Source organism: Pogoniulus pusillus, chromosome 22 (assembly GCF_015220805.1).
Source record: "Pogoniulus pusillus isolate bPogPus1 chromosome 22, bPogPus1.pri, whole genome shotgun sequence".
NCBI lineage: Eukaryota > Metazoa > Chordata > Aves > Piciformes > Lybiidae > Pogoniulus > Pogoniulus pusillus.
The window spans coordinates 18,157,868-18,169,288 of record NC_087285.1 but is presented as its reverse complement, the minus strand read 5'-3'; positions in this window follow the sequence as shown (position 1 = coordinate 18,169,288).

The following is an 11,421-nucleotide window of genomic DNA, read 5'->3' as shown; positions in this document are numbered from 1 at the left end:
CTAAGCCAGGGTTGGGTGGTTTTTTTTTTTTTCAAACAGGACTCCAGATGGCCAACAATTTTGATTCAGGTGAACAGCTCATTTAGCAGTATCAGGCTGACAATTCAGCGATTTCAGGAGCAAACAGCAACTCAGAAGCAAAAAAAACCCAACCCAAAAACATAAGGAGGGAAGGCATAAAATATTGAAATTGTGATGGATGTGCACCTGAGTCTTGCCTCAGAAAGGACTCATGAATTTTAAGGGTCTTCAAATCTACTTAGAGGGAAACTTTACTCAAGATACAACTGCAGGTACATCTGCATTTAAGGAAAGCAACAGAAGAGGCTTTCTAGAATACTTAAGGACAATGAAATGCTGTGGGTTTATTTTCTTCGTAACACATCTGTCATGCAAAATGTCAAATACAGTTTGCAGAGAAAACCAAGCAGAAGCCAAAGAGGGAAAGAAGGTCTGAAGGTGAAAAAGCAAGTACCACTGAGGAGTGACAGAGTGTCAGAGGGCAAAGCTCATCCACAGCCCTGGCTGATTATGTATTTTTATAGCTGGAAACTGAATATTGCAGCAGTGATTTAAAACATATATATATATATATTTAAGGGTGAGATTTACAGAGAAATACATGACCCTGAAGTTGTTTATTGGAAACTACCCTCCTCCTTGAGTTGGGTATTTCACTCTTTATACTATGTCCTTGGTGGAACAGACAGAAGCATGTAAGGAACACCTGAACACAAAGAGCTGTCTTCTTTTAGAAGTTACTCTGTGCACATAAAGATTTGCAGATTCAGGGTTTTCATTTGTTTCTTGGGTTCAAGGCACAAATCTCCTCATTTGGCTATGGTATTCAGCAAGAAATTTAGAATTATAGAATCATAGAATCAGTCAGGGTTAGAAGGGACCACAAGGAGCAGCCAGTTCCAACTCCCCTGCTATGCCCAGGGACACCCTACCCTACATCAGGCTGCCCACAGCCTCAACCAGCCTGGCCTTAAATACCTCCAGCCATGGGGCCTCAACCACCTCGCTGGGCAACCCATTCCAGCCTCTCACCACTCTCATGCTGAACAGCTTCCTCCTCATGTCCAGTCTGAATCTCCCCACCTCCAGCTTTGCTCCATTCCTCCTAGTCCTGGCACTCCCTGATAGCCTAAAAGTCCCTCTCCAGCTTTTTTGTAGTCCCCTTCAGATCCTGGAAGGCCACAAGAAGGTCACCTGGGAGCCTTCTCTTCTCCAGCCTGCACAGCCCCAACTCTTTCAGTCTGTCCTCATAGGAGAGCTGTTCCAGCCCTCTGATCTTCCCAGTGGCCCTTGTCTGGACACACTCCAGCATCTCCACATCCTTCTTGTAATGGGGGCTCCAGAACTGGATGCAGTACTCCAGGTGGGGTCTCAGCAGAGCAGAGTAGAGGGGGAGAATCACCTCCCTGGCCCTGCTGGCCACCCTTCTGCTGCTGCAGCCCAGGCTCTGCTTGGCCCTCCAGGCTGCAAGTGCACACAAATTTAGGCAAACCTTCTTTGGTAATGGGAGTAGGATCTTCTGAGGACATCTGTCCAAACACCTATGTCCCACCCCCGCAGAACTTGGTGCCATGGTCTAGTTGACTGGACAGAGCTGGGTGCTAGGTTGGACTGGATGAGCTTGGAGGTCTCTTCCAACCTGGTTGATTCTATGATTCTATCATTCTATGGAGGAAACCTACTACTGCAAAGCCACAAAGACCTCTCCTGGTTTCCACAGCTGTATGTTTAACCACTGAACAGCTATACTGAGTGACAATCTCTCCCCACTCTAGAGTCACATCAATAATATGTACATTTTTCCCTCTCATGTTTTTACTCTTAAGTAAAACCTATATGGGTACAGAATGTAACCCAGTATGATCATTTCCAGGAAGAGGAAGTATTAGCTGTGATCCTAACTCTTGGATGAACTCTCCTTTTTCCATCACTGTGTTATGAAATGAAGTCTCTGAAAAGGTTTATTAGCTTAAATTTAGACCCAGCTGGTTTCATAGTAATGGGTCCCTCTTCACATCAGCTCTCTTCTCAGAGGGCAAAGGCAATTAGAAAGCAGAGGAAAAGAAACACTACTGCATTTACATTCTTAATAGCACTGGCATGGTGCCCTGACTTCCCAGGAAATCTGCCTTAAGGATGCCTATTAAAAAACTAACAATGATGGACAAAAGAGTGAAGCCTCTTTCACCTTCCCGTGCTGGTTTGCCCTCACTGGCATGGCAGTGATCAAAGCTCCTCACCTGCAGGGCTGTGCTGTGGTCACATCCTGCTGTGCTCCCCTGGGTAGCTGTGAGAAAGCCTGAGCTGTCCCAGGGGCAGCAGCAGTTTGGCACCAGTCCCACAGTCAGTGGTAAATGCAGAACAGTCCTCCCCTGATCTCAACATAGGAATTTTTATGTACTTCAAGGCTGTGAAAGAGGAAAAATGGGGGAAAAAAAACCCTTTGAGTCACTGCATTCTCATAAATGAGTTGAAGATCTTGGGTTTGCAGTCTCTAACAGTTCCGTTCCCGTATGGCTTTTCACTAATTTTTGACATGCGTTTCCAGCAGAAATAATGCCTAAGGAGTGGGAGTAGCATTTATTTGGCACAAAGGGAATCAGCTCAATGAGTCATTTCCACAGCACTCAGGTAGAACTTGTCTGAAAAGAAAAGTAAAATAAAAGAGCAACGTCCCAGGTCCGAATATTAATCTCATAATTAAACAGAATAAATTAAACCCTAAGACAAATAAATAATCAAAGGTCAGCCTATTGTTATTTGTGCCTGGGAAAGTGCCTTTCTTATTCTAATAGAAACAAACAGATGCAGCTTTCAAGAATAAAAAGAAACATCTGGGAGATATTTCCCCCCCCTCCCCCCTTGTGTCCTTTCATTATTATTTAGCTTTTGACAAAAACACAAACCATAATGCATCACAAATTACTACAGATGCAAGCAGTCTGGAAAGATCAGTAACGAGTTCAGTGGATGTGAGACAGAGCAGGCTTGCAAACTTCCAAAATAGCAACTTAATGTTGTATATTAATTAAATAAAGATTTTCAAACGACAGTTATCAAAGCAAGTCGAACCCAGCAGGCTGGGAATGTTGATTTCTTTTCCATAATTGTGTTGCAAAGCCACCTTCACAGATAATAGAATAACAAATTAGCATGGAGGACACAAGAACATAGGAATGACACAAATAAATACTAAAAATAAAAGGGGAATAAGAAAGTGATAGGAGGAAATTGTTGCCAGAGAGAGTGATTGGCATTGGAATGGGCTGCCCGGGGAGGTGGTGGAGTCACTGTCCCTGGAGGTGTACAAGAAAAGCCTGGCTGAGGCACTTAGTGCCATGGTGGAGTTGATTGGATAGGGCTGGGTGCCAGGTTGGACTGGATGATGTTGGAGGTCTCTTTCAACCTGGTTGATTCTACGATTCTAGAAGCCCTGCTGACTTATCCTTTTATCTCCTTCCACTGGCACAAAGCTGGCCCAGAAGCCCTCTGGGGTCCCAGTGACATCCACTCGCCCTGTGCCATCACATGGTCCCTCAGCCTAAGGTGCTCACAGATGCTCTGATGTAGTTGTTCATTCCAAAGCAAAGCCCCACTCCTTGCTCACCCAGCCTTTGTGATTCCTCCCATCTGAAGCACAGAACACATCTTCTCAGGGTGGCTAAAATTTAATTTTTGAGGCAATCAGCTTCAACAGAGCTGCTGATTGCAGCAGGACAGGGATTAGCTCCTGTGTGAACACCTAAAATAGCAGTTCCTCACCTTCACAGTAATAGTTGGCACATGCTGCAGCTCTTGTTGGTGAGGAACATTGCAATGGCTTTTCTAAAGGGTTTTTCACCACAGCCATTGGATCTTATCTAAATGTTCCTACAGAAATCAACATTCACTACCTGTACCTTTTAATACCAGTACCATTCAATACCTCTCACAGAGCTTGGGCACTCTGCTGTTCTTTTTAAACCATCAGCCAAGGAGAAGATGGCAAAAGGATGCACTGTGTAATGTTGCCTCATTGTGATGTGAGCCTTCAAGGATCTGCTAAAACTACATACAAGCTTCCAGGCTCAGTCTGGATAAGTGCTTTAAAATAGCCTCACTGTTCAGCTAAAACCTTCCTAGTTGGATATACTTCAGACACAGCTTTTGCCACTGAATTTTCATTTCAGACTTGCTGAAAGCACCTTGGAGAATGGAAAGTTCACAACATGCTTCCCACTAGAAATGGGAAGTGCATAAAAAATGTGAAGTGGTGGGAAAGGAACCAAAGTTTTTCAGCCTTCACCACAGTTTACATTGTTTAAAAGCATGGTAGGTTTCTTAGAGGATTTCTTATGCTCTTGGAATAATTTTAGCCCTCCCTGACCAGGCAGTAATTCCCTAGAGGTTTCCAAAATAACTAAAAGAAGGCATCCAAAGATTTTTTTTTAAAAACACATACTCAATTAGACCTGAAAATTCTAAGCCTCCCTTTGCTGTGGTGCTCTAGGTTAATTCTGATGGAACATCAAGTTTTCATCCAGGCTGTTGAGAGGAAAACTGGACATCTCTTGAGCTTCTGATTAGACATTAGGAAGAACTTCTTTTTTGTGAGGCTGGTGAGACACTGGGACAGATTTCCCAGAGAAGTTGTGGATGCCTCATCCCTGGATATGTTTAAGACCAGGCTGGATGAGGCTTTGGGCAAGCTTGGACGTGGCACTTGGTGCCATGGTCTAACCCTGAGCTCTGTGGTAAAGGGTTGGACTTGATGATCTATGAGGTCTCTTCCAACCTTGGTGATACTGTGATACACCCAGACTAGACTCACCCAGAAGTTAAGAAGTGAAGCTTTACATTCACAGCTTAGCACAATACACAAGCAGACATTTACAATACATTACAGATATTTACAGCTATATACCAAAATATGCAAGTTAAAAGTAATACAGCAACACAAAATCCCTCCCAAAACAATCAGACTGCCCGGAGGCTCCCATCCCAAACCTTCTTCCCCCTCTTTCCCTCCCTTCAGAAGTAGCCAGATCAGTCCTGGTATATCTCACATGATAAATCTGGAGAGATCTGAGATGAGATGTCAAAAAGACAACAAGAAGGCTAGAGGAAATGAAGGGTTAGGTCAGATTAGAGTTAAGGCAGATGCAACCACACAGACCACCAGACAGGAGGAGGAGATCTGAGAACTAAATGAGAGGTGTGTGAGCAGTGAGTGTCTTATCTATATTTTGGCCAGTTGCATTTCTCAGCAGAAGAATGAGTGATAGAGAGCACTGGTCTTAGTTTTTCTTTCTTCTCACAGCTAAGGATTTAATTTCTCTCAGTAAAATATTCCAATTAGCCTCAAACCAACACAATGGTGTCATAGAAGGTGCATCTGCCCATGGTGGCAGAGTTGGAACTAGGTGGTCTTTAAAGTGCCTTCCAATTCATGCCACTCTGTGATTCTGTGATGTCCAAGCTACACTGGAAAAGTAGAAAACATGCAAAGAAAGCAAGCAAAAGGGGAACAAGACACTGCTACCTTTCCATTGGAGCAGAGGGCTAACAAAGCCTGGGCAGCTGTGAAAGCTCATTTGTTCTTGCAGCCAGTGTCAGAGACTCCACTGGCTGATCTAACTCTCTCATAGGTTTTTGCATGCTTTTCTCTTACGTATTCCAACCCATATAATCCTGCCATGATAGAAAAGTCAGGTCTACTCCAGCTTTCAGAAGCTTCTCCAGAACTTGTGCTGGACACTCTGAGCCACCTTGAAACTGATGGCTCCACACTGGCTTATGCATTTAGCCCCTGATGCCTGTGATGTGGGCTCATAGCTGAGGTTCATTCCTGGACCATCTGCAAAGATGTGGCCAGCCTGCAGCGTGCATCTCTTGAACTCCTGGCAGGAGACAGGTTATGATAGAATCATAGAACTGTTTCAGTTGAAAACAACCTTTAAGATCATCAAGTCCATCTAAATTTGTTGGTGAGTCTGGAGTGCCACAGCTCTCCCATTTACTCATACTCTTTCCCTGCCTGGCTTTCCAGCTCTTTGCTGTAGCTTGTTTTCTGGTGAAGCCTGTAGCTTGTTTTCTGGTGAAGCCTGTAGCTTGTTTTCTGGTGTGCAGGTACTGCCAAGCCCACTGACTCTGCATGCAACAGCTAAAAAATCTTTTCAAGCTGCTTGGCTGTCAGTGTTGAGTCCATCTGCCCTCTGCCTTCTCCAGCCACCTGGCCTTAGAGCTTTAGGTGCTCTTGTTTGTGGGATTTGTGTTTTACTGGAAGGAATTCCACTCTCCAAAGCAATGCCGGGCAAACCTGACTCTCCAGTGACTCCACAGCTGTGTTACAGGTCATAAAAGAGGAACAAAACCATCATGTCAGAGGAGCAATTTCTGTGAGACTCATGGACTGTGCCTCAGGCTGTGAAGGCTGGAGATAGAGGGGGCAATAATTGTTGGCTGGCTAGGCAGGACACCCATTTCATTACTGCACTGGCAGCTCCCTCGAAGAAACACTGCACAGGACCAAGCCATCAATTCACACTTAAGTGGCATATAAAGAAGATAAATGAGCCAAGGGAGGAATATATGCAAACAGTTTCTTGTTTCTTCTGTCTTGGCCAGAGGTTTTAGCAGGTGCTGGCAGGCACTGGCTTGTCTGCTTTCCCATAAACTTATGGGGTATGTAAGAGGAAAAGCCTTTTAGAAAGGGTTTGCCAGAAGTGCTGAACATTTCAAAATGGTCTAATAAGAATATGTCAAAAATGGTAACCTAATGGCACTAGAACAGATACAAGCAGTAGTGGCTCTGCTGAGATGTGCCATGCCAGAGGCTAGTGAGGACACTGACGTCCTCATTCCCCAGGCAATTAGAGTAGCTCTCTTGAAAAGCTACCATCTGGGAATGCCTGATAAAACTCAGCCAGAACATACTGGATTACATCTGTGGAGAACCTGGTGGAAAGACTTTGAAGAGCAGAAAACTGACAGGGAGGAGCAGACATTCATTGCTGAGGGACTGTCAGCTATTCGTGTACAGGCCCAGGTGCTCTTTACCCTTTGAGGTACTTCATCAGCATCTCTCCATTCCTAGGATAAGAGGAATGTTCTCATGGATGGAACATAGCAGTGTTGTGTTAGTCTAAGCACATCAAATTCTCTGGAGAATTCAAAGGCATATCTTGCCAGACACTTTTCTGACACTTCCATATTGATCCCTGAGCAGCAATGAAAAACATTGATGCCTGTTTCTAAATTCCAGGACAAACAGCAAAACACAAATGTGTAGTCCAGAAATGGATGAGCTTGATAGAGTCTGAGCAAATGAGGAGAGGCTGAGGGAGCTGGGGGTGCCTGCAGAAGAGGAGGCTCAGGGCAGACCTCATTGCTGTCTACAGCTACCTGAAGGGAGGCTGTAGCCATGTGGAGTTGGTCTCTTCTGCCAGGCAACCAGCAACAGAACAAGGGGACAGAGTAGCAAATTGTGGCAGGGGAGGGCTAGGCTGGATGTTAGGAGGAAGTTGTTGTCAGAGAGAGTGATTGGCATTGGAATGGGCTGCCCATGGAGGTGGTGGAGTCGCCATCCCTGGAGGTGTTGAAACCAACCCTGGATGGGGCACTTAGTGCCATGGTCTGGTTGACTGGCTAGGGCTGGGTGCTATGTTGGACTGGATGATCTTGGAGGTCTCTTCCAAACTGTTTGATTCTATGATTCTGGGATGTGAAGCCACCAGCCTGAGTTCATGGTTATGATCAAGTTACCAAGCAACAAACCTCAAACAGTGTACCCAGGCTTGGAATCTCCTCCTAACCTAAGACACAATCTGCAAGTCCGTTTGTTTGGTCATCCTGCTCCACACTACCCTGAAGAGCTGAAATCTTCCTTCCTAGCACGAGAACCAAAAAGAGACCTTGAGTGCCTTTTGTGCAGAGCTGATGAGGGTAGAGCCGTTTGAAAATGAAACTTCCTCCAAGTGGAAACATCCATAATTTCCTCCCAAATGCCTCCTCCTGAACTGAGGGATAAAAACTGCTAAATCAACGGAGGCATCTATTTTCCCTAAGGCAATGCACAGGAGCTGACCTAGCAAAGGCTTGGCTTTGTTTTGCTGTTAGGGGTTTTCTGTTTTGCTTTGCTTTTTGTTTTGTTTCCAGTGGTACCACTCTGGCTGTCCAAATTCTCTCTGTTCCCACAGAATAATAATCAACTTCATAGTTCAACAGCTTTATGGCCTGAATATTAAAAAGCATATCTGAGTAACAGAGCTGCCCAGCATTGAGCCTTTGAACTATGTGAAAGGATTTAGAAAAGTTGAGATGTCATCAAAATAGTCTTAAAGGGGAGGAATGAGGATAGAATTTGGTGACAAATAAACACAAACAGACACTTCTGTCAGACAACCATCAACAGAACAAGGGGACACAGTCTCAAGCTGTACCAGGGGAGGTTCAGGCTGGATGTTAGGAGGAAGTTGTTGTCAGAGAGAGTGATTGGCATTGGAATGGGCTGCCCAGGGAGGTGGTGGAGTCACCATCCCTGGAGGTGTTCAAGCAAAGCCTGGAAGAGGCACTTAGTGCCATGGTCTGGTTGACTGGCTAGGGCTGGGTGCTAAGTTGGACTGAATGATGTTGGAGGTCTCTTCCAACCTGGTTGATTCTATGATTTTATGATAATATTAATTTACAAATATTAATGTTCTTTTCTGGGGGAGTGTGGTGTGGAATAATTGACTAACTTTTGCTGTACAACAAATGTATGAGTTGTACAGCAAATGTCTAAGTTGTCTTTCTTCTCTGTTATCCTGTAGCTGCTCTAACAGGAACCTTTTTACCTTTTAATTCTGTACCACTTCAGTGAAGGTCTTACATTATCTTCTAGCTATGTGACAGACATATTTATCCCTCTGTAGTGTGATTTCCACATTTAGGTCAAGCTGTGTGCTCAGTCTTACATAGAACCCTTCACATAGAATCGTAGAATCACAGAATCAAGCAGGTTGGAAGAGACTTCCAACATCATCCAGTCCAACCTAGCATCCAGCCCTAGCCAACACCTATGTAGTTCTGACTGCCCTGTAATGTGCAGGGACACCCTCCACCAGCCCAGGTTGCTCAAGCCCAGCCAACCTGGCTCCAAACACCTCCAGGGAGGAAGCATCCACAACCTCCCCAGGCAACCCATTCCAGTGTCTCACCACTCTCATCACAGAGAATATCTTCCTAATCTCCAGTCTAAATCTGCCCCTCTCAACATTCAATCCATTCCCCCTTGTCCTATTACTACAAGCCCTTGTAAAAAGTCCCTTCTCAGCCTTGCCACAGGTCCTCTTCAGGTACTGGAAGGTCCCTCTAAGGTCTCCCCCAAGCTTTCTTTTCTCCAGGCTGGCATCATTTATGGAGAGTATTTTACAGAGCAGTGTCACTGGGGAGAATGGACTGTGAAGATACAATCTCTTACCTCTGTGCTGCTTTTCATTGCTTGCAATTATGATCCCCGCTTGATTCTTCATCCTATAAATGTGACCCCTCTTTGGCAACAGCTGTGGTGACTTTAACTGGAGATGACAATGAGGGGCAAGGCACAAACAGCTTGGAATATGCCCAGGTGCTGCCACGTGAAATGAGACTGCACGTCCTACAACAGTCTCTATTACACTTGCTTGGAGCTTTTCAAGTTCACTATTGGCATGGGGGACCTGGAGTTGACAGAGAACTACAGCTTGCAGCCTGTGTTTGTCAGCCTTTTGGTTCTCTGTGTCATCCTTACCTACATCCTCCTGCTCAACATGCTTATTGCACTGATAGGGGAAACTGTGAGCAAAACTGCACAGGAGAGCAAGAGCATCTGAAAACATACTGGAGACCATGAAAGAAACTATTACTAGAAGGTGAAAGAGTTGTTGTGATTGACAGCACAGTGCAATGGATCACTTGCATCCGTGCACTTAGTGCACTTAGTGCCGTGGCCTGGTTGATTGGACAGGGCTGGATGCTAGGTTGGACTGGATGAGCTTGGAGGTCTCTTCCAACCTGGTTGATTCTATGATTCTGTGAGTCTATGCACATTAAAGACAGTATGGGCCAGGACAGCATGGGAAAACCTTGGCCATGTCTAATCAGGACTGCAGAGAGCTTGAATTCCATACAGCCTTGAGGAGTTTTCTCTTGGCACTGGCAGAGCTTAACACTGCTCCAACCTCTTCATGGGTAGGTTGCACTGTAGTATACCACCAGTCTAGCTGTCAGCTTAGCTTCTTTGAGACAAGACTGCCTAACTGGTATTTAGGGGATGCCAAGAGAACAGCAAAAAGGGTAAGAGGGTTTGACGTGCATGTTGGCAATGCTTGGATTGAAGAGATGGTGCAACAGCATCAGGAATACTATTTCCCAAAGCTGAAGCAGCTGTGCTTGCTATGCATGTGCTGGTTCACTCACCCTGCTGGCAGTAAGGAGGGAAAGCAGAGGAGAGAGAGGTCAGTGCTAGCCAAGGTGGGACAGGAGCCTGAGAAGAGATATAATGGGACTCTCAGATAAAGCTTTAGAGATCTTCTGGGAGTTGTTTAAACATCTCCTTAATTGTGAGTGTATCAGAAATGTGAACAGCCTTTAAAAGTAAATCCTCAGTGTTTATTGGACTGCAAACTGCAACTGTTAATTTACATTAACATAAAAATCAAAAGAGGACAGACAATTAAAACAGTGTGTTCATTAACTTGTGCCTCTCTCCCAACATGCCCCCATAGAAGGGCAGGGCAATGCAGCTGATTCCCAGCCCAGCAACTCAGCCACTTTCTGAGTGCATGTTTATTGTTCTGCAGTCCTTCTCAAGAAGCCACCCTACCCTTGCACGTTCTGTACCTTCCAAGGCTCACAAACATCTCCCTAACCTGGTTAGTACCCTCTAACCTAGTTATTATCAGTCTAATGCAGAGGATAGTGAACACAGTGGGGCAAACAGGGTGTTTATCTGTACCAAATACACTCAGATCTGCTTGCTGTAAGGCGTGAGATCGTGAGGAGAAAGGAGAGGTTAGCAGCAGTGAAGCTCAGTTAAACTGAGAATCAGGCACATCCTTCCCACTCACTGGACTTGTGCACCTCTCCAACTGGGATCCTACCTACTCCATGCATTTTCTGCTTTCTCTAAACCCTTGTGCCGTTGTTTGTGCTACTGCCAACTTGAAACCATGACCCTGGAAGCAAAACTGCTGCTCACTCTTTCCTGAAGTCAAAATGCAGGGCAGACTGCATGCAGCAGAGCCTGTCAAGCCTTCACTTAACATGATGGAGAGCCTTGCCAAGGAGAAATACTCCCTTATTCATCACCACTCTGCACAGAGACCCAAAATGGCTGCTTGGAGAAAGATAAGGTCTTGCTGGCATTTAACCTTCCCTCCTGGGCTGCAGAGGAGGGAAACT